The following is a 22,186-nucleotide window of genomic DNA, read 5'->3' as shown; positions in this document are numbered from 1 at the left end:
TCAAGAGTTGTAGTATTGGGACTTCTGCATAATCTGAACGCATAATTCCTGTCTTCAGCCCCCTTCACATAGCAACAATTATCTTTCTATTGAAGGATTTGGTCTTGTGTCGTCAGACCAGCTTCACCGTAGCTTTAGAATTCTGACCTCTCTAGCTTCATCTGCTCCTTGATGACTTTGTTTAAAACTGACCTCTTTCCTAACACTGCACTCTAATGTTGCTTCCCATTCTGTATGATAGCCTTCTGGGAAATACCCTGGGACATGTTACCACGTTAAAAGTGCTGTAATAATGTAAAGTTATTGTTGTCTCTTTGAACTACTTAAATTGCGAGTGTCATAAATCGGGCAGCTTATTGGATAAAAGCCCTTCCTTGATCTGGGAAATTTAATGCAGCTGTGTTCATTTTCTTTTCAGAGTTGAACCTGCCTTGGATATTTCTCTTGAGTTTCAGTGCTGTAATTAACTTTTTCTCTCTGCCCAAGGCTACATTCATCACCATTGCTTCTTAACTACAACAGAGCAACAAATAGACTACTGTGCTGCTGACAAAATAACTCAAGTTCTGGTTCTTAAAAGTCTCAGTTCAAGGATAAAATGAAACACATATTGCCTACAGGATCAGGCATCAAGGTGACTCAAAAGTTATAAGGATTGATTCTGTGTTCTTCTGCTCCTGGTGGAGAGACACGTTCATGAGGAGTGTGTGTGTGTTCTCCCTTTGAGGCTGATTTCAGAATGAAATGGCCGAATATTTTATTTCACCATGAGGAGTTTGATGGCTGACGGTGGGGCGGGGGGAACATTTAATCAGGTGGAAGGGTGCTCGGTGGGAGCCCTGGCAACTTCCCACCTCCAACTTGGTTAATGCCCATCTGACTGCCTCATCCCGTAGCTGTTGGCAAGACGTGCTGGTCCTTTCCACAAAGAGGTGACTCAGTCTAGCCAGTGGGTATTGCCTCCACAATGATTAGCCCAAAGTTACAGAAGACTCATAAAACTGCACGTGAGTTACAGTCCAACTATTATTCAAACTTCCCTCTATAAGAACAGTGATGCCTTCTTTAATGTTTAAAATACAGCAGGCTAACAATCTTATCTAAAACAGTTCAGCACAGGAAATGTTTATTTAGCTTAAGTACAGTGAGCACGATGCATAATCATCCTGTACCCAGTCCTACTGAGGCAGACAATAAGCATCTCTTATTCTAAACAAGTCTGACCCCTTTGCTGACTGGATGTACATTGAAACATGGGCCCAGAAGCCTCAGTGGTTTACACTTATTTCAGCTGGTTTGCAGATTTTAAAGACAGTCTGTCCTATTTAAAAGTGAAGCTGCCATCTTCTTACAGGATTCATTGCAACTGCCTGAGGAGGCAAAAACACAGAAATTGGAGCAAAACCAAAAAAAAAGCTTTCTGATGTGACACTGCAGGCATTATGACAGGCACTGGAAAGGAGGAAGAAAATGTTTTTGCAAGGGGTCAAAGCAGATCCTGAGGAGGGAGTGAAAGTAGTTGACCAGAGAGGTCAATTATTGGAGTCTAATTTTCAGAACCTAGCAGCACGGCTGCAAGAAATACACTGATCATATACATGTGGTCAAAGTCAGAGAATGCACCTCGACATGTCTTCACCCAATCAATGAACCTCTCAAAATGTTCAAAGCACCACAGCTCCATCATTCTTTCATCAGGCTAGCAACCAGAGTAACAACCTCATATTTTGAAATTCCATCTTGCACCCACACTTTCCAAGGTTTCCAGCTTCAGACCTACCTCTCACTGCTTTCATGTATCTCTAGCCTTCCTGCTATGACAGGGACATCAATCGAACATAATGCAACAACACCTAGTGACATTCCTCCGTCTGTCATGTGGGACAAGGTGTCACACACCAGGAGGAAGTTGAGCAGAACCAGAGGAAAATAGATCGGCCTCTATCACCTGAACCTTTTGGAGGGAACTGCTTTGAACCATGGTCAAGCAGTGATGGAGGCCATTTCATACGGTATCATTGAGAACAATCAGGATCACAGTGTATTCCTGCCTTAGCATCTTCTCAAATCCCACCTCCACTTCACTCAGCTAATTGGAATTATCTGAAAGCTGTATGTGGTATGACCATGGTCTTTTCGTTGTCCATTCCAACACCATTCAATCACCCCAAAAATGTCCTTCTGCACTTCTGCTCTCTGATATTGAATAATTGCTGTAACCAGCCATTGCAATTGCATGAAGAAGGGTGACAGTATTAGCAAACATCTAATGTAGAAGCAATCAATTTACCAACGTACAACCATGTCGCAGGCAATAATGTGGACAATGGCAGTGTATGTGATGATTCACTATGCCTTCGTGGGTTGCAACAAAGTATGGTCAATTCGACAGCTCTCTGGAGATCTGCTGCAGGGGGAATGATGATGCGGGCTTAAATTTTCCTGATGGAAATGATAGAGTCATAGAGTCATGCAGCATGGAAACAGACCCTTCAGTCCAACTAGTCCATGCCGACCATGTTCTCAAACCAAACGAGTCCCACTTGCCTGTGTTTGGTCCAAATCCTTCCAAACATTTTCTATTCAATGTCTTTTAAATGTTGAGACTGTACCCACATCCTCCACTTCCTCTGGCAGTTCATTCCACACACGAACCACTCTCTGTGTAAAAAGGTGCCCCTCATGTCCTTTTTAAATCTTTCTCCTCTCACCTTAAAAAATATGCCGCCCAGTTTTGAACTCCCCCACCCGAGGGAAAGGATCCTTGCTATTTACCTTCTCTATGCCCTTCATGATTTTATAAAAGTCTCTATAAGGTGACCTCTATAAAGCCACCCCTCAACCTCCTACGGTTCAAAGAAACAAGTCCTAGACTATCCAGCTTCTTCCTCTAACTCAAACCTTCTGGTCCTGAGAACATCCTGGTGAATCTTTTCTGTACCTTCTCCAGTTTAGTCATATCTTTCCTAAAGTAGCCTCACCAACATCTGTACAATCACAACATGATGTCTCAACTCCAATACTCAAAGGTCTGAGCAATGAAGGTAAGTGTTCTAAATGCCTTCTTAACCACTGCCTACATGTGACGCAAGTTTCAAAGAATAATGTGCCTGAACCACGAGGTCTCTCTATTCTTCAACATTACCCAGGGCTCTTCCATTAATTGTATAAGTCCTGCCCTTGCTTGTTTTACCAAAATGTAATACCTCTCATTTATCCAAATTAAACTCCATCTACCATGCCTCAGCCCATTGACCCAATTGATCTAAATCCCTTTGTAATCTTAGATAACCTTCTTCACTGACAACTATACCACTGATTTTGGTGTCATTGCAAATGTACAAACTATGACTCCTAAATTCTCAACCAAATTGTTGACATAATGATAACCAAAAGTGGACTCAGTGCCAATCCCTGTGGAACACCCACTGGTCTCAGGCCTCCAGTCAAAAAACAACCCTCCACAACCATTATCTGAATCCTACTGTCAAACTAATTTTGTATCCAATTGACAAGCTCTCCCTGAATCTCATGTGATCAAACTTTACTAATTAGTCTACCATGTGGAACCTTGTAAAATACTTTACTGAAGTCCATGTAAGCAACATCTACTGCTCTTCTCTCATCAATCTTTTTTGGTTACTTTCTCAAAAAAACTCAATCAAGTTTATGAGACACGATTTCCCTTGCACAATTCCATTCTGACTCTCCTTAATCAGTCCTTGCCTCTCCAAATGCATGTAAATCCTATCTTTCAGAATCATTTCCAATAGTTTACTCACCACTGAGAGAGAAGCCTGATGGTCATGCACACTGAGATGTTTGGTGTTTCAGCAGGCAGGTCTACCTGATAACATGCTATCACTGTCAAGGATAAACGAGGATTTCCATTCCAGTGTGGCTCAGAGCATTGTGTGGAGATGTACCACAGAGATCTGTTCCTTATTGCTGAATCACACAGTACAGAAGAGGCCCTTCCACCTATTAAGTCTGCACCGTCAAAGCTGCACTTCATCGACACTAGTCCCACTTTCAAGCTCTAGTCCTGCAGCCTGAATTTTATAACATTTCAAGTTCTTGTCCAAGTATTTTTTAAGGATTGTGGAGTTTGCCACCTCAACTCCCCTCCCAGGAAGTCCAGATCTCCTGTCACTTTCTGGGTTGAATCATGTTTTCTCAATTTCCTTTCACCTTAAATGTATGTCTGCTTGTTCTTGACCGTTTGACAAAGGGGAACAGCTGCTTTCTATTCACCGTGTTCACACCAATATTATACACCAATCTGTTCATATCCCTGTAACCTTCTTTCTCACTGTCAATCACCCAGCCAATGTTCTTGTCATCTGCAAACTCATTCACCATCACCTCAACACTCTCGTCTACATTGTTTATATATATCACAAACAATAAGGGACCTAGCACCAATCTCTGTGGTACACCACTGGACACTGGCCTCCAGTCACACAAACAGCTGTCAACCACCAGCCTCTGCCTTCTGCCAATAAGCCGATTTTGGATCCAACTTGCCAAATTACCCAGGATCCCCTGTGCTTTTTTTTAACCTTATCTTTCACTGTCCCACATGGGACCTGTCAAAGGCTTTGTTAAAATCTATATAAACTACATTAATTGCCCTTCCCTTCATGCACACACATGGTCCAATTCGAAAAAGTCAACCGGGGATTTTAGGTATTTTAGTGGGGGGGGGGTTGGGAGAGGGTGCAGTTGGCAGGGATGGTAAGTGAGTTCACAGATGACATGGATTGACAGAGTAGTTGACAGTGAGGAAGAGAGGAAGACAGTCACAGGACGATATAAATGGATTGGTCAGACAGGCGGTGGCAGATTGATTTTAACCCTGCTAAGTAAACTGTCTGCCAAAATCCAGTTTCAAACAACAGCATTACTATTTTGTTCAACCAAGAGGACTACGAATTTCATTGGAATTTATCGTGATAAATAAATGAAGCAGCTGTCATGTCAAAAACAAAGACTTTGAAGGGATGGGGCAGCCTGAGGAATGAATGAACAAATAATCTTTGGAGACCTTCAGCATCAAACAGCTTGTGCTGAAACTATGCAAAGCTGACTAGGCTGGTTAGACAAAGTAATAAACATGGAACTAAATACAGTGAAAATGAAGTTGGCTTGCTATAATCTACGTTATGTTGATTTTACCATCATTATGGTTAATGTGCCAAAAAATAGTTGATGCATGTCACCACCAGGATGATAATGCCATCTGTCACTGTTGGAGAAAAAAATTCAACAACTACATAATCCTTGTGGCCGCTGTTATTCTCACAAGCTATTGCCAGTACCCTGTAACAGAATTCATGGTTGAACTGCAAAAAACAATCAAATGGATGAGAAACGATAATATTGATGGCTTCTATGATATTCCAATTGAGATCTTCAAAGCTTTTGGTCTTTTTTTATTCTATCCTGTGATGTGTCATCACTAGTGAGGGCAGCATTCGTTTCTTATTCTTAATTGTTCCTGACAACACTTAAGAGTCCAATACATGGGTTCAGGTCAGGAGTCATACGTAGACCAGACCAGATAAAATAGCAGATTTACTTCTTCAAAGAAAGGATGTTACCAAAGCAGATGGATTTTTATAAAAATCAATAATAACTGCATGGTACTAGTTTCCAATTAATGAATGCAAATTGTATTCAATGTTCTTTCCCAATGCTCTCACCCCAATCATCACAGGGGCTGCTTTCATCATAGCCAATCCATTTTCACCCACCGATACATCCATGATCAATTTTTCTTACTCTCCAGTTCACCATTACCCATTCCTTTGTCTGCCTAACTACTGTTCTCATTCTCTGGGTTCCACCTCCAGCTATCATTCACTTCCTCCCCCTGTCCCTTTCTCCTTCCTCACCCTAGATTTCTAGCATAAATACAACCTGTTCTTGCTACCATCAGTTCTGAAGAAGAGTCAATGGGCTTAAAACATTAACTCTGCATAGATGCTGAGTGATCTGCTAAGCTATTTCTGTTTTTTGTTAATCCTTCTGAAGCCTTAAGTACTGACACAGTCCATTTCCAAATGTAGCAAGACCTGGTAATAATCCAGGCTTGGACTACAATTGCTTTATGATGGTACAAGTGCAACTTCCTTGAACTGGAGATCTGAATCAGGAGTATTAGAATCCCTACAGTGTGGAAACAGGCCCTTTCACAATGACCCTCCGAAGAGTAAGTCACCCAGACCCATTCCCCTAACCTATATTTATCCCTGACTAATGCACCTAACCGACACATCCCTGAAGACTATGGGCAACTTAACATGGCCAATCAACCTAATCTGCATACCTCTGGACTGTGGGAGCACCTAGAGAAAACCCACGCAGACATGGGGAGGCACCTGGAGAAAACCCATGCAGATACGGGGAGAATGTGCAAACTCCACACGGACAGTCGCCCGGGGCTAGAATTGAACATGGGTCTCTGGCGCTATGAGGCAGCAGTACTAACCACTGAGTCAGCATGCTGCCCAGACACTTTCAAAACAGACACCTTCAAAATCCAGATCATGATCAAGAAAGGCTATGTGAAAGCCCCCTTACTAATGGTTAGTCATTCAAGGTCAAGAAAGAAAGACAGTGACATTTGTTCAATGCTCCTCCCATTGAATTGGGAGGATTGGCTGGAAGCATTATTGGTGGAATGTCTTGGCTTATTTGTTGCTGAATCACAGCTCAAGTTTTAATGTAATACAGGACTGCTGTATATACAAGGACATTAGTTGAATTGGGAAATCTTTGTTGTCAAACACTCACTGCCATAGGTCATAGAAAAGATTGAAAGAACAGCTGATAGCGTGTTGGATCTACTCATTATAGTGGTCTTTTGACAGAGGTCACTTCCAGCAAATGGAAGTGGTTAACATAAATAGGAAGTGGAAAATTCAGCCGATAATTAGATTGATATTAATGTTTTGTTTAGCAGTTCAAACACGGTCTCAGTTTCTTGTGCACAGAATTGAAGAGATCAAAGTGTATCAGTCCTAATTACTACCCAGATAGAAAACTCTTTAACCTCAGTTGTCTCTGTGCCAAAACCAACTGACTACCATAGTTAGACATGACCTCTAGTTTGCTGATGACTGCAGGATCATTGTTCACTCAGTATCAGAATAGCAAGCTACCCTTTAAAGACACACCTTCTCTCTTTGAAGTACAGCACTATTGACATTAATGATGAGATGTTTGTTACCAATCATTCAAGACAACGAACAACTAATCCATGAAGTTACATACACTTTGAGCCATAATGTCTTAATGATGAAGCACAGCAGCACTAGCACTGCCAATGATATTGAATCGTTGACTGACACCATGGAACACAGATTCTGACATGGCACAAATATTTATCTTTAATCTTTAAAGGCATAGCTACATTGTGGGCAAACATTGCACCAAGTTGTAGTGTTGAGCTTAAAAATGATATCATCAAATGAGACCATTAAGGGTTAATGGTTATGGGCTAACTGGATGAGCAATTGAAACAAAATGGAAAATTACATGAAAACAGTCATGATCTAAAAAAAAAGCCAGTTTTGGCTGGGAGGTAACCGCATAACCTTGACTGGCTGTGGAAGCCATTTTTAATGTAATTAAAATGGAGGCTGGAGATGCTTTCACCTTATCTTCTGTATAATGGAATGTTTGGAGAAGTACTGATGTAGTACAAAATGGTGATACAGCACACAACCAGAACAGTATTAATGTCAGGGACTCTGTCTCACTTCATTGGATTTTCCCCATCAGACTTGGTTCTTGAGACTGAGGACACGGAATCTGAGATAGAGCTCCAAGTGCCAGCCATCCAAAGTCCTCAGCATCAAGGCAAGGCGGTGAGACCCATTAGTTTGCATACATACATATTAAGTAGTTCAGGTAAATAGATTCGCTCACTGGTTCATATACACATTAATTTTATTGTTTGCTATGAACTGAAGTGCACACGTCTTCTTGTAATCATTTTGTTTGAACTTTAAAGAACCCGTTATATATTTTCAGTCTAACAATATACCAGTACACTATTATTTTTAATGTACAGGTATTAGAGTGTAAAGAGTCCTTAATATTATAGAGTCATACAGGACAGAAACAGACCAATTGGTCCAACTTGTCCATGCCGACCAAGTTTCCCAAATAAAACTAGTTCTATTTGCCTGCATTTGGCCCAAATCCCTCAAAACACTTCTGAAATGTTGTCACAGTTGTAATGCAGGAAATGCAGAAACCAATTTGTGCCAAGTAAAGTAGCCAGAATTATACACTTTGAACGTTGCACAAGATGCCAATAAATGGGGCACTGTTAGCAGTGAGAAAGAGGAAGCTATTCCATTAGGATGGAATCCCCTAAAAGCAGGCTGGAATCAATACCCTAACAAATGAAACAGCTGGTACAGTAGACAGGGCTTTAACAGGAGTGATAGTTCAGTAAGGGTACAAAGTCAAGGCTGGAGAATAACAATGAGTAAAATCAAATAAATTGGTTGGGGGTAGTGTCAGAGAGTTTAATAACGGTTATAGGGCAGTGGTCTTTAAAGTCATATGAATAAAGATTAGTAATGTTAAAATTATTGGTGCCAAATCTGACTCTACAAGTCATTGTAATGATATGCAGTAAACCCTTGGTATCCACCAGTTCACAACTTGTGAGTTCCAGCCACGCCAAAAAGTAAGTAGCAACAAAATTCAACAAGTGCAGGCAAACTCATGCAGCTGGGATTTTTAACCCATTTTTAATGGGCTCTACACTTGCAAATTTCATTATTTGTGGGTTTTCTCAGAAGAGGAACCCTTATACATATGGAGAAATGACTGTAGATGAAATAACAGCACAATTAAATAGTAGGGGTATAATCCAGTAGTTGTGACTGAGATGTAGTCGCAGAGTAACTTTTTCAAATATCAAAAATGCCACCAACAGAAAAACAAGCAAAGCAAGACTGTGTCTCACTGCATGCTGAAAAGCTGCAGAGAAAGGTTGGGCCAGTCATTATGGCTTGACATATCACTAAAATCTGAGAATCTACAAGATCATGTAGACAATGACAACACTGCAAAGTCTTAGTTTTGACTTGGAGATGCCAGTGTTGGACTGGGGTGTACAAAGTTAAAAATCACACAACACCAGGTTATTGTCCAACAGGTTTAATTAGAAGCACTAGCTTTCGGAGCGCCGCTCCTTCATCAAGTGGTTGTGGAGTACACAATTGTAAGGCACAGAATTTATAGCAAGAGTTTACAGTGTGATGTAACTGAAATTGTACATTGAAAAATACCTTGATTGTTTGTTGAGTCTTTCATCTGTTCGAATACCATGATAGATTCACTTCTTTCATATGTAAATCACATAACGTTTTTTAAAAGTTACATTCTCAAGTTAACTGTAACAATTGGTGTTAGCCAGATAATGTTGAAAGTGTTAGCCCCCACACATAAATCCACATACACACATATACATATACGTTTGTGGGTGAATTTGAACTTGCAGAGTTACATTGTACTTTGCTCAAAACCTGCATGAATTCATGTAAGACTCTGTTAACTCACTTTTTAGATTAGAATCAGTCTAAACATTATGGCACAGACAGAGAACACAGGGAGCTAACACCTTCAACATTATCTGGCTAACACCAATTGTTACAGTTAACCTGAGAATGTAACTTTTAAAAAAAAGTTTTGTGATTTACATGTGAAAGAAGTGAAACTCTCATGGTATTCGATCAGATGAGAAACTTAACAGACAATCAAGGTATTTCTCAATGTATAATTTCAGTTACATCATACTGTAAACTTTTGCTATAAATTCTGTGTCTTACAGTTGTGTCCTCCACAACCACCTGATGAAGGAGCGGTGCTCCGAAAGCTAGTGCTTCCAATTAAACTTGTTGGACTATAACCTGGTGTTGTGTGATTTTTAGCATCGTCCTAGAACCCAGAACATTACAGCACAGTACAGGCCCTTCAGCCCTCGATGTTGTGCCGACCTGTGAAACCAATCTGAAGCCCATCTAACTTACACTATTCCATTCTCGTCCATGTGCCTATCCAATGACCATTTAAATGTCCTTAAAGTTGGCGAGTCTACTACTGTTGCAGACAGTGCGTTCCATGCCCCTACTACTCTCTGTGTAAACAGAATATGTTAAACAAAGTTGTGTTCAGGCTTCCAAGGTCTTTGTAAACAAATAAATTCAAGAAAAGTGTCAAGAGCAACACCAGAATTCTTCACTGCATTCAGTGAACTAAGCAAAGGATTTGATTCAGTAAATCATGAGGCTTTGTCTATTGTTCGGTAAAGATTTGTTTGTCCGAGAAATTTCATTGTAATCTTAAAACTGCTTCATGATGATATTACTATAACTTTTATTTGTTAAAAATTTACTTTATTTATAAAAAGTCTTTACGTACATACACAGATACTAAAGCAATTCTATACAGTCTTTGCGTATCAAGAAAAACAAACATTGGAATTTGACAATTCCTCTGATTGCAAAAACAAAAGGCATTTCTTACTCATGCAGGACACTACTTACACACGTGGAGGCAATGAGAGGGTCTGTTAATTATGATTCTTAAAGGCAAAGAACAGAGAACCTCAGATGTAGAGTAACTAAAGTAGCTGCAAATAACCTTACCCAAGACTTTGTCTTTGAGCTTACACAACAGTATCCTTGCACATGGTGGGAAAATTCTGTGTACTTACATGATTCTGAATGAATAGCTTGGACAACTCTGATACCCTGCTTGGAAGGCAGCAGTCTGTCAGGCCAAACCAAAGCTGGGTTTGGAGCAGAACCTTCAAAGTTGTTTGCATCCAGAGGAGCCAACCTTTTCACATCATTCTGTGGATTTATACATGCAGTGCTCCCAGTAGCAGTTTCCAGACTTTGTCCTGGCCACTTGGTGGGTAGCCTGGACCAATATAAGATGTGATGGATTTCTGACGTGGAATTAACATCCATGAACTACACAGCATGTTGCACGCTCAGCTGAAAAATAAGCCCTTTGTGATCAAACTGCAAGTTTACGCTCTTTAGCTGACGGGAGACACCTGGCAACCATCAGATTCATGATTTTCCTAGGGGCTGTACGGAAGTATTAGCTGTGCCTAGCAGTAACCCTTTGTCCACCAAATTCTTGTGATCTTATTTCTCGCTCATTTGTGGAAGGCTGCAGTGAGGACCATAAGATCATAAGTCATAGGAGTGGAAGTAAGGTTATTTGGCCCATCAAGTCTACTCCGCTATTTAATCGTGGCTGATGGGCATTTCAACTCCATTTATCTGCCCTTAATTCCTTGCGAGATCAAGAATTTATCAATCTCTGCCTTGAAGACATGTAACACCCTGGCCTCCACTGTGCTCCATGGCAATGAATTCCACAGGCAAAAACCAAGGTGTTGGTATCAATATGACTCACTTTCATAGCTGGTAAAAGGGAATTAAATACACAGCATTGGTCTCTTGGTTGTGCCTTATAATGCACCACAATTTAGACTTCACTGTCCAATCTTACTGCACCAGCTGATTTCTAATGCAACAGTTTTCCAGAATCTGTACTAGAACAGCACTGTGGAATTAAAACTCAAATCCACAAAAAAACCATAATTTTCCAGACCTGCTTATTCATTCATGTAATGTGGGCATCATTTATCACTCATCCATAATTGCCCAGAAGGCAATTAGGAGTCAACCACCTTGCTGTGTGTCTGGAATCACAGGTAGGCTAGACCACGAGAAGATAGCAGATTATCTTCCTTAAGAAGACATTAATGAATTAGTGTGGGTTTTCCCTGACAATCGAGATTATTATTGAATTCAAATTCCACCATCTGCCATGAACTTGGTTTTGAAACCAGGTCCCCAGCATATCACTTGGCTATCTCAATTACTCGTGTAACAATAATACTACTTGGCTATTACCTTCCTCCATTGTCAACATTAGAAAAACCCACATCAAAATGCAGTATTAAGCAATGTAAATCAAGATATAAATGATATAGCAAGACAAAAATTAGTTTTAGCTTTGCAACCCAAAATCATTCTTCAAAAGCATGAACATTGTGTTCACGTTGATGGGCTACTGAACCAAATGACAGAATGAGTACAAGAAAACTAGATTAATTTTTCACCTCGTTACCCATAACATGCATCAGCTGACTTTCTGATTTTATCCTGTCATTTAGCTTTAGCAGTCAAATAGATGATACATAGGAACAAGAGAAACAAATGATTTGATCACACACTTTGTACCCAATATATTAGGTACTGAGTCAGATTATCAAGACAATGGATATGAATGCAACTTTATTCAATCATTTTCTCAATGTGACATCATATTAATTTCTATTTATTCATTCAACTGTTTCAAAGTTATTATGCAATTTTCCTTGTGAAAAGACTTCCAATGCATTTGTCTGTGCTTTATGGAGACATTTTGTTGTATATATGGAGTGTTTGCACATAATCGGATGAGCTTCGTTTTGTTTGTTTAAGTGGCTTGCAAGCACAGTCACATGTTTATTCCTGTAAATTACAGACTACCAATTTCAAAAATCAGAATACAGTCAGAATCAAAGTATATCCTTATATTTGTATTATTTAACATTAATAATATTCAAATCAGATCTATGTTCAGTCTACTAAGTTTCCATTGCAGTGTGAGTGAGTTATAATGCAGGCCTAATGGCAGGAATTTTATGAGTGAGTTTCAGTGTTGACAGCAGGTCAAAACAGCTGAAACTCCCAGCATGATTTGGAGCAGCAGGAACTCACGAATATATTAATCTGAGTCTACTCTTCAGCAGATGGGAAATCCTGTGAGACAGAATGGTTTGCCATTTAAATATACTAAATAACTCAGAATTCTGACTTCAAGTCGAATGTGCACAGGTTTCTCAGGCTCATAGGACTCACGTGGGATAACAAGGCAGATGATAACAGAAATGAACAGAGTTGAGAAATTGATGGGCAAGAAAGGCTTTGAAAATGGAAATATGCTTCCTGGCTTAAGTGAGAGGCTTTTGCTAATAAAGCTTTAGGTGTGCTTTCCAGGACATTGATGGTCATTGCTGCTCCCTTAAAGTATTTTGCCTTTGATTAGCACTTCCCAGTTGTCAGCCTTTGCAGCAGAATGGGAGTCTGCAAGAATAACACTGACAGCAGCATTCTTTTCAACCACCAGCTACTGCAGAGAATATAAGGCTCAGGAGGCGATAACCGCAATGCAAGGTAATACAGACAGAACATAATCACCTTGGCCATTACTGAACACAGTGTATCAGGAAGGTTATTGATATGTGTAACTTCCTCAAAGCTCAGGTGATAGTGGTTATCTAAATCACCAATTGTCATGAACCAGACCAAACCCCTTCAAATTATACTAAGAAGATACCCTCGACCTGAACTTATTCTAATTTTAAATGTAAGTGTAAGGTATTGCATTCCAGATACAAATTAATTGGTCAGACTACTCAACTTTAAGCAAAACACATTTTGTTTTACTTTACAGTTAAAATACAGACAAAATAAAATAATTGGCTTAACTGTCACTCTATTGAAATGTTTAACAAAATACACCTCTTATAGTCACTAGACTTATTGTCACTAAATAAACAAAGAGCATGTCAGAGGGTAGGAATACTGCAGCAAGTAACTCACCTCCTGATTCCCCAAAGCCTGTTCACCATCTACAAGGCACAAGTCAGGAGTGTGATACAATATTCCTCACTTGCCTGGATGGGTACAGCTCCAACACTCAAAAAACTTGACATTATCCAGGACAAAGCAGCTTGCCTGACTAGCACCACCACATCCACAAGTATCCATTCCTTCCATCACTGATGCTCAGTAGCAGCAATGTGCACTATCTACAAGATGCATTGCAGAAGTTCATCAAAGATTCTTATACAGCACTTTGCAAATCCATGACTACTTCCATCTAGAAGGACATGGTCAGCAGATATATGGGACCACCACCACCAGCAAGTTCCTCTCCAAGCCACTCTCCATCCTGACTTGGAAATATATCTCTGTTCCTTCACTGTCACTGGATCAAAATCTTGGAATTCTCTCCCGAAGGGTGTTGTGGGTCAATATACTGCACGTGGACTGCAGCAATTCAAGAAGGCAGTACATCATCACCTTCTCAAGGGAAACTAGAGACAGGCAACAAATACTGGCCAGTCAGCAATGCCCACATCCCACAAGTGAATATAAATAAAGATTACATAGAGAAAGTTGAAAGTTCATGTTCCAGTCCAACTTCATGAGCACACAATCCAGGTTGACATTTCTGTGCACTCCCAAGGATGTGCTGCACTGAATAACAGAAATGGTATTGTATGCAATAATTATCCCTAAGTCAGTATTGTGAAACACATTATCTGGTTATCTATCTCATTGTTGTTTGTAAGACAGTGCTTGATGTAAATCAAAATTCAAGCGTAGCTTTAGCTAAGCAGTACTTTGGATCCTGAATCCTGAAAGATGCTATAAAAACACAAGATCAATTTAATTTTAAAAAATCCTTAAGGCAGTCCTAAATATCTCCTTTAACACAGCTGCAAACTCTCCAGTGTAAAATGATGAGATTGTGCTGATTAGTAGAACAAAATATCCTCAAAACATTTCTTGGATACATAACTTTGACTAGAAATTAATCAGAACTGGAAGCATGCCATCCACCATATTGGGAAAATAATTCTCCCAGTTCCACTGTGGTGCAGAAGACGAATATTTGCCTCTCACCTCAGCTCAATCACAATTGCCCAAACCCTCCTAATCACCATCCATGGATAGCTGACTGTGACAGAGTGGACATAAAGTCAATTACACTTTGTTGACCCAATGCCTGGAGATGCCAGAAATTGTCCACAACTTGCCTGTCTCATTGAAATGTAGGCTGTGTACCTCCATATAGGGTGTGCCTCAGATTTACCAGTTCTGGTGCAGGGGAAACTCCTTCAATCTAATTTCTTGGGGTTTAGGTGAGATGGGAAAGGTTAATGAAAGGCTCTTGCCCAAAACATCGATTCTCCCGCTCCTCAGATGCTGCCTGACCTGCTGTGCTTTTCCAGTGGCACACTCTCAACTCTGATCTCCAGCACCTGCAGTCCTCACTTTCTCCATGCTTATGCCACAGTACTAGCAACTTAGGGACCAGGCCTAATCCTCTCAGGACAAAAGATTCCAGTCATTCTATGGCAGCTGCTGGAATTTAAATTCTATAAATCTGATTAATTTAAAAGATCCAGAGTTGAAAAGTGGTATCAAAATTGGTAAGTGTTAAACTATTACTGATTGTTATAAACACCCATCTGGTTCATTCATGTTTGAGAAAGAAAATTGATCACCCTTGCCTGGTCTAGCTTACATGTGATTCCAGATGCACAGGAATACAGCGAACTTTCAACTGCTCTCAGGACAATTAAAGACGAAGAAGTAACGCTGACCTTGCCAGCAATACCTACATCCCATGAGCAAATAAAGTATATTTGGCAGAAAGAGCTAAACAATAGTCAATTCATCACTTTTATTGTTTACCAGATTGTAGAGATTAATCATTCATGCTCTGTTTAGTGCAGTGCACTCTCCTGAAGTTTAGCTGGAACACTTTCTGCATATAATTTAACAGCATTATAACAGGTACAATTTGCTCTAACTGTATTCCATTACTTTCGAAATATTGTATTTACCATGATGAGCACTGGGAAATGCATCAATTTTCTTCTTTGGGTGGATAATAAGGACTTTTGTAAAACAAACTAAACATAAGCAGCAAGCAAACAAACAAAGCACTACGGATGCTGTAAATCCGAAACAAAATCAGAAATTGCAGGAAAACCTCAGCAAATCTGGCAGTATCTGTGGAGAGAAAGCAGAGTTAACGTTTCAGATTCCGTGACCTCTTCTTCAGAATGGTTCTGAAGAAGGGTCACTTGACCCAAAACATTCACTCTGCTTTCTCTCCACAGATACTACCTGATCTGATGAGTTTTTCCAACCATTTCTGATTTCATTAAACATAAGTAGCTTTCTTCACGATCAACTGAATTCACAACAGGTGCTCAATGCAAAGAGAATCTAGTACACTCATTAGCACATGGCACACTGTTAAATTCTAAATTTCATGTAAGTTTTCTCTTAATTTGATCAAATATATAGAGGGAGCACTTTATTCTGTACAACTATTATTCACTTACTAAAGAATACCCTTTGGTGGTTCTTGCGGTGCAGTGGTAACAATGAATTTAACAATGTGCCATGTGCTGATGAGTGTATTCTGGTGGTGTACTAGATTCTATTTTCATTGAGCACCTATTGTGAATTCAGTTTACATTGATGGTGAGGAAAGCTACTTATGTTTAGTGAAATCAGAAATGGCTGGAAAAACTCAATAGATGCAGTGGTAGTGTTCCTAATTCTGAGCTAGGGTAAAGTCCCACCTGTTGTGATGTGTGATACCATCTACTAACAGGTTGTTTAGAAAATATCTATAACAGAATTAGATAATGAACAAAGGTGAATGTATCAAGTTCTAGAAACAGATTTGCAGGGCTGAGATATTTGTGCCAATCAGAAGCTGAAAGGGTACAACACAATCTGTTATTCTACAAAAGATCTGTCAGAAAGGTAAACAAATTCTTGTGCACACTGTTTGGTACTTAGAATGTATTTTATTGAGAAAGAACCCCTAAAGCCCATAGATTTCTCATATGTAACAAAATCCATAATGTTGTTTTGTTGTTGCTTCAAACACAAATTATTCATGCAATGGTACAGGATATTTTTATGTGAACACCTCAGGCACAATAATAAATCATCATTTTCTAGAACACTGTACACTCGAACTTAACTCATGCATACTATCACACATAAGAGGAAACATGATGACACATTCTAATTAGGTTCTATATGCTGAAGTCTTTGAAATAAGCCAAATAAAAAATATCTAAATCACAGGAAGCAGCAATTCGATCATCAACCAGTTTCATAAACTAAGTCTCCGTCATGAATACTGTATTTGTCAGCTCAGGTCTCTGAAAGCTAAATCTGCTGTGTAGCTTTGCATTAGATTTCCTGAGAATGTAATACAGAGGCAAACGATTGATTTATTGATTTTGCTTTACAAATATGATGTATACTCGCATTATAATGATATGCAGAATGTCATTAATGCAAGCATAATGTCTTGAAATGCTTTGATTACAGCTGTGTAATCTATTAAGAATTAATTTCTGATAATCCTGCAGTGATTAATTACATAATTTTAAATTTGCAGTGAGGATATCAACATATATCAAGAGGGTATTATATGGCCTACGGCACAACTATGGAAAATGTTCCATCTGTATACACCTCCTTTCTATATGTCTTTTATTCCTATTGTTTCTGTAATATCTGTCACACATTCATAACAACTTTGCATACCATAAATTCTGATATCTATATTTATAATAACAGCTGCCCTGGCAAACATGCTATACAGTAAGTACTCTGTCCTTCCTGACATCATAGCTCCTCATTATGTTTCTTAAGCTCCTCAGCTAAAATGGGACTGAAATACACCATCATGCTCAGATTCAATGATCTCTTGGTCTTTGATCCAAATCTATGAAGGGTACATTTATCCATGACCAAGTGTATGTAATGGCATGGAAGATCAATTGTTTTAAATGAAACATTTGGATTCATAACGAGCTTTTATAGTTCCAAAGATGATCAACCTGGTATCTTCCCAGCAGCTTTACGAACAAAAAGAGGAGTAAATAGTTCTGCATTTGGGACCTGCTGCAATAAAGCATTAGTATTTGGCATCACTAAGGATATTCAGGATGATGGTGTGTTCTAACTCTCACCAATCTCTTCCTGCTGTAATGGCATCATAAGAAACTCAGATGGCGCCATGGTGGGTCTTTTGCCCTCCACCTCAACTCCAGAATTTACTTTCTCATGTTAACCTTTTAGGTTCCATGGTACTGACACTTGGTCAGCCACAGCAGGAGGTGGAGAGGGAGAGAGAGAGTTGCATCAGATTTCTAAGGAAGATGTACTGCCACTTGGTTTAACACATGCTGCCACTGAGGCTAGTCTAGAGCCAGCATATACACCTGGTAAATCACCAGGATTGATTAGGCTGCAGCCAGACCAGCAGAAAGGACAGCACACCAGAAACCAAGAGCAGACATGTGTACTGCTGCAAGTGACTCAGAAGAGGACTGAAGCAGGGAAGAAAGCTGATGAAGATGCTCAGCAAGATTCTTGGAGCATTAGCTGGCATGGGAACCAGCACCTTGTCATGAAAATAAAACAAAGAATGGCAGATGCTAAGGATTTGAAACATAGAGAAATCACTGAACTCAAAACATAAACTCTGTTGTCTCCCCACAGATGCTGCCAGACATGCTGAGTTCCTCCAGCAATTTCTGCTCTTGTCTCAACCTCTTGACATTGCCAAGAAACATGGAGGATTCTAGATGCAATAAGGAAAGGAGACAATTCAAATCTTGGACTCCTCTGTGGAGGTGATAGCTAACTCCTTGATACCATATGAGGTCCTCCTGTGATACAGCACAAAGTCGTAGGCCAATATTTAAGTGTGAAAAGGAGCTCAGGAGATCTATGCTTGCTGTCATGATTAGATTAGATTAGATTACTTACAGTGTGGAAACAGGCCCTTCGGCCCAACAAGTCCACGCCGACCCGCTGAAGCGTAACCCACCCATACCCCTACATTTACCCCTTACCTAACACTACGGGCAATTTAGCATGGCCAATTCACCTGACCTGCACATCTTTGTGACTGTGGGAGGAAACCGGAGCACCCGGAGGAAACCCACGCAGACACGGGGAGAACGTGCAAACTCCACACAGTCAGTCGCCTGAGGCGGGAATTGAACCCGGGTCTCTGACGCTGCGAGGCAGCAGTGCTAACCACTGTACCACCGTGCCGCCCACACGCCGCACCGTGCCGCTGCTGGTTCAGGTAACTGTCATCATGTCTGCATCGTTCATGTGTAAAGGCTATGGTCTTTGTTCCCAAGCAGCCACACACAGGTTGTTCTTGAAGTTGCAAGCATGATGCAGTGGCTGACATACCTTAACATGAGGACAATGTGCCTTCTGCCAGGATAGCAGGTATTCATCATACGCTCCACTGTGCATACGCTCCATTGTCAGAAATGAGAAGGGGAGGTATGGAGAGTGCTACATGATCACATCTGCACAAATGATGGCAGTTCTGCATCATAGGGATCCAGGAGGTTTGCCAAAACCACACATACATTCTCATTCTACCTCTTCCCGTTGTGGGGAAAAATGATAGATTCACTTCCCCTGGTGTAGCTGACCTTTAATACCCAGTGAATGGAGAGATGGATGGTGTACTGGGAGATGTTGGACATGTTGATCATGCCCATCTGATAAGATCCAAATGCATAGAAGTTTAATATCACTGTGGTCTCTATGGCTACTAGCCCTGTGCAAGGTTGCAACTAATGTTTAGGGTGATGGCATGGTTCTGTGACTAACTGGACTTGTGTCACCTCAGTTTCTCTTGGATTAGATAGAAATATGTGTGCTCTTAAAAACCATTGGCCAATATGTGTAGAGGCCTTAACATCCTCCCACTCGATGAACATACCCTTCTCTGCAGCCTCCTCTCTAATTCTCAATCCTATTGAGACCCACAGAAACTGCTGTGCCAGAGTTGGCTAAATGAATCCTCTGGCCTGAATGAATGCAAGCAGCCGCTCACAAGAAAGGCTCTAATAGCAAGTCACTGGCAACTCTTCCAAAACCTTTGCCAGAGCAGAACTAAGTTAAAAGCAGATCACTTGCAAGTTGATGACAAACCTTTAAAAAACATGAGTCAGGAATCAATCATGCTACTGAATGCCTGTTCGGGTCTGAGTGATTAACACAAGCATTCAGTGTGCACTCTGACAATGCTGCCCCTTTAACAAGGTTATTTTGACCTTGGGCTTTTTATAAGAGAGCTTGTAAAGGCAGATGTGCCGAAATGTCTGGGCAAGAGCCTAGTTTAACAATGGCAGGTAGTGGTCAGTTCTCCCAGTTCAGGTTTTTTCAAGTTTCTTTTAGTTGCAACACTGTCCAGAGAAAGGTTCCAAGCTTCGGCAGATGATTCTTGATTGGCTTCTCTCTCTGCAATCGCTCCTGCCTCTTTGAACCTGTCTACCTTTTGCCAAGAGGTGTGTTTATGGTATGTTGCGGGGATTGGACCAGCTCCTTAGTTAAGTTGCTATATCGAGTCAGTTGGGTTTTCAAATAGTTAAGTTATTCTAAATTATGTTTTCGTTTGCTTGTGTTTCAACTGTAGTGTTTAAATAAACTCCGTTTTGCTTAATGCTGAGTGGTTTGACCAGTTGCATTACACCTGAGATATCCATTTCACTTCTGCCTTTAAAATAAGAAAAGTTAGGGTCTGGGCTACCTTCTCAACATATTTTGATGGGGCCTGGCCTGGTCCATAGCAACACACAGAGATCAATTTTCTGACATGTGAATGAAATCAGCTGGAATAGCCAGGTCTCACAATGGGACCTCTCCTTCAGCTTCCAGTGCATGTGCAGTATATACATATGAGCTCTTATCAGAGCATGTGGAGTCACACTGGAAGTGGTTGAAGCCTTCTGTTTCAGGTTTCTGTCATAACACCACCAGCAGCACTAGTGCAATTTCCCAAGCTAAGATTTCAAAAACTTTAAATATGGTTTGGATTTTTAAAAATAGAATTTAGTGTAGGATTAGTAGTAAAACTAGCATTTCTTAATTTAGTTACAATCACACAAAGTATATTCTTTGATTAATCTAATATTTGATTCTTCTGCTTAATAGCAGCCAGATTTCAGGAGAAAGTGATGACTGCAGATCAGAGTCGAGAATGTAGTGCTGGAAAAGCACAGCAGGTCAGGCAGCGTCTGAGGAGCAGGAGAATCAATGTTTTGGGCATAAGCCCTTCATCAGGAATGGTTCCTAATGAAGGGCTTATACCCGAAACGTCCTTTCTCTTGCTCCTCAGATGCTGCCTGATCTGCTGTGTTTTTCCAGCACCACACTCTCAACTCTGCAGCCAGATCTTGGCAAGATAACACCATGTGATTTACCTCAGCCGATATTGACAAAGAAATGCACGATGGGATTGTGAAGAGTGAAGTTAATAATGTTTTAGGGGTTTCGGCTACGAGGCCAGTCAAACAAATTATCTCTCATATCCGAACCATGAAAATTGAGATTTGCTTCTCAAGAGTGGCAGATGTAGCTGGCAAGTGAATCATGTCTGGATTGAAACGGAAGTAGGACAGTTCAAGAAAAACACGGTATTACTGGAAGTTAAATAATTTATGATGTCCAATCTACTCATCCATTTTTGTTTTTGCATTTTTTTCTTCAATTATCCCAAATTTCATATTGTAGTTTGTTCTGTCAACTTGAACTTTTTCTGCAAGTTCAACAAGTTCAGGAGTGGTATCCCCTCCCACTTCTGTGATATTTGTGACATGGTTCACTGGGATCTATAATCTAATTGTTGAACACAAAGATGAATTTCAATTTATTGGAAACGGAGGCTTGCCAACGCAAACATACTTTTGCAGACATCACAAGTACACAGTACTAGGAACTAGCATGACTTGAAGCATCCATCTAATCTTATTAACACCAAGAGAACTGCGGATACTGTATAAATCAGAAACAAAAACAGAAATTGCTGGAAAAGCTCAGCAGGTCTGGCAGCATCTGTGAAGAGAAATCAAGAGTTAAAATTTCGAGGAAGGATCACCGGACCTGAAACATTAACTCTTGATTTATCTTCACAGATGCTGCCAGACCTGCTGAGCTTTTCCAGCAATTTCTGTTTGTGTGCCTAATCTTATAGTTTGTAATGGAAGTCCTCAAGATGGAGTTCATGTACTCTCTAGCTATTATGTGAGAAATGCAGGTGAGCACAGTGAATTCAGCAGGTGCTTACTTGCCACCTACCCACCCACTCTTAACTCCTGCACAATTGTACTAACGGCTGGTGCAATGACCTGTCCATCAGTGTGCCAATTTAGACCCTTAAGTAGGTAATTAATGCCAACCATAGGACGTCATCCTGCCTCTGCTTCAACTTCTGTGTGTGGGCTGGG

General features: G+C 40.3%; 1 protein-coding gene across 2 annotated transcripts in view; it reads right to left on the bottom strand.

Annotated features, from left to right (window-relative positions):
• Positions 1-22,186, bottom strand: part of tcerg1l (transcription elongation regulator 1 like) — a 773,510-nt gene that overhangs the window by 87,009 nt on the left and 664,315 nt on the right. The window lies entirely within an intron of this gene.

This window comes from Chiloscyllium plagiosum, unplaced genomic scaffold (assembly GCF_037043375.1).
Source record: "Chiloscyllium plagiosum isolate Xiang-an unplaced genomic scaffold, Cpla_swu_hap1 HiC_scaffold_22, whole genome shotgun sequence".
Lineage (NCBI taxonomy): Eukaryota > Metazoa > Chordata > Chondrichthyes > Orectolobiformes > Hemiscylliidae > Chiloscyllium > Chiloscyllium plagiosum.
This window is presented reverse-complemented; position numbering and strand designations above follow the sequence as displayed.